This window comes from Salmo salar, chromosome ssa12 (genome assembly GCF_905237065.1).
Source record: "Salmo salar chromosome ssa12, Ssal_v3.1, whole genome shotgun sequence".
In the NCBI taxonomy this organism is placed as follows: domain Eukaryota; kingdom Metazoa; phylum Chordata; class Actinopteri; order Salmoniformes; family Salmonidae; genus Salmo; species Salmo salar.
Genome location: NC_059453.1, coordinates 64,012,576 through 64,015,246, shown reverse-complemented (window position 1 = coordinate 64,015,246; position 2,671 = coordinate 64,012,576). Strand labels below are relative to the sequence as shown.

At 42.5% G+C, this 2,671-nt stretch overlaps 1 pseudogene; it reads left to right on the top strand.

Moving 5' to 3' along the window:
- Positions 1-2,064: 2,064 nt before the first annotated feature.
- LOC123725714 (uncharacterized) lies at positions 2,065-2,217 on the top strand (annotated as a pseudogene).
- Positions 2,218-2,671: the final 454 nt, after the last annotated feature.

Below are 2,671 nucleotides of genomic sequence, written 5' to 3'. Positions count from 1 at the left end.
TGCTTTGAAATGCAAGTAGAAAACCAATGTGTGTGTGTAAGGGGGACATAGGTGTGCAAAGCCAGTGTAGTGTTGATAGTTAAAGATAGGCTTGTGCTGTTTGTTCCAGGGTTAAGTGCCTTGCTCAAGGGCACATCTACAGATTATTCACCTAGTCGGCTTGGGGATTCACACCAGCGACCATTTGGTTACTGGGGCAACACTCCTAACCGCTAGGCTACCTGCCACCCTACATGAATCCTAGCCCAGTCATTGTGACTGGGATTATACATCAACACCTTCGGCACCTCTTTAATATCATTGAAACTCAATTCCAAGTCTCTGTTAGAAATCATTCTTTGTCTTCATGGTACTTCCTGCTTTAAATAAAGATTAATAATTGACTTATTTAGACCCATCGCCCCATGAACAACATACAGTAGGCCGTCAACGGCGCTTCTCCAGCAAACTTGACTTTGGGCAGTCTTCTCCATCTCATTCCAGGAGTTGCCAATCTTTCTGTGCTCTGGTTAGATGTAATACTAAATAAATAATTAAAATAAAGGTTAGTTGAATAACAATCCTCACATGAAGGATTGCACACAAACACTCACTCAACATGCAGAAGATGATGATTATAGGCATGGAGGCAAAGATGTGAATGTTTTGCTGGCTGTGCCAATGTTATTGAAACTGAGTCCTAAACATTGTGTTGGCTCTGGATCTGAGTGTGAAAGATGGTCTAGCACACATTAGAAGCAAAGGAATATACTGTAGGATTGATGAAACTCAAAACTCTGATTGGAGATGGCTATAAAGATAAAGTATTATTACGTTATTATAAACAACACAATGAAAAATAGCAGTGCTCCATTCTAAATCATTCACACACATCTGATTCTCACTTTTGGTTCAAGTGTTCAGTCAATTAAACCTATACCACATATGCGCTTGATGTTTTACAGTAGTGTCAAAATGTGTCATGTTTGTTTGTTAGGCTGGCTCTTCCTTCCTGTACACCTGTCTGCTATGTTAAATGCGGGATGGCAGTCATGTATGCGCAAAACTTGACTCGCTTGACTTATTTTCAGCTCCTAGTGGAGCAAAGGGCCTCAGCGGTGCATCTCCAGCGAATTCTGTTCTGGGCGGTTTTCTTGACTTCATTCCAGGTGGTTCCTGCATGCCTTTTTCATCTAAATCTCCACAGTCCTGAGTTTATTATATATTTTTCTTCTTTTTGTGGATCCATTTGTAAATATCCAAGTATTCTGCTGAACACTGCACATTGCTGTGTAAGAAACGCCTGACTTCACCTGAAAGACTTCCTGCCTTCCTCCATCTCCCTTGGCCGTGAGACATCTTACTGTCTTACATCTTTATATACATTAGATTTTATGCACAAATTGTTCCAGATATGGACTCTGCAGAGAGTAGAGTAAAACAAACATTTTTTTATTATTTAAGACCCTCCTCTCTTGACACTTTTAATTGGAAAATAATGTCCATCAATCGCATTACCACCCTACAAGATGAGTCAGAGGTTGTCTTAATAGATGCACAAACTGTTTATGTATCACCCTCCATTAATTCTTGGAAGATAGGTAGATAATGGCTTTTAAATTACCGTGATGGCACTCAAGTGTAAAGCTCATAATTGTGCCTGAGCCTTGTCAGTGGGAGTGGGTTGCGACATGAGCTTGGCACAGTGCTTCCTCATATGAAGACATGCTAGTACATAAATTAGATGTGGAGATGAAACAGTCTGTCTGGAGAGTCTAATTGATCTGAGAGAGTGGCTCTCTAAGCCCCCAGAATGTAAATTCCCACTTATCTGGGCAAACTCTGAACATGCCCCTCATGCCTCAGGAATAAAGATGCCAAAAATAGGATGTGGTTTCTCCCTCTGCCCTGCTTACCGGCCCAGTGCTGTCTGAAGATATTTTCTGGCTAATGAACACCTGCCTAAGGAGAATACACAGCCCGGTAAGTAATAGTAGCTGTATGAGCTGATGCATGAACATCATTGTGACCTTTGACCTTTTACCATAGTGTCTGAATGAAAAATACATGAATGAAAATACAGATATACTTACCTGGCAGGGCAGACACCTTGATCATGAAGGAGGTTCACCCAGGGAGAGGCTCAGCTGCTGCACTCGGGCTGTGCTGACTGTTGCAAATTCTCCAAATGTGGCAATCTCCACTGCATCATTTGTGGTAGTCAGAGCATAAAACTGGTTAAGAGATTTCAGGAGTGCGCTTAGCTACTCAAGTTACTGCTAATGTTGATAAGTTAGTATGAAGTGAGGTTGTTCTCTAAAAACAGCTTCTAAACTGAACTAGTCGCTGGTCGGTGAGGAAAACAGGAAAAAGAGGAGGGGGATACCCATTATTCACCTGTGATGCTGACCAGCTGTGTTGAAGTGCTAAGAGACTTGGAGAAGAAGACCCCTAGAAGACCAGAGTGACACCACGATGGATTCTGCTCCTTTGTTTACCACAAAAAAGTCTGAGCCTCTCCCCCCTCCCCTCTCCCCCTAATTGCTAGGCATCTGGGGGGGAGCCTGGGAAACTATGACTTCACTGTTTTTCTGGCACAAAGAACCATTGTGAAACACGTTTAGTGTTTCATTCTAAGGAGCCAGAGTGGGAGCCACTGCTAGTCTCCACACCAAACTGAGGCACAAGGGAA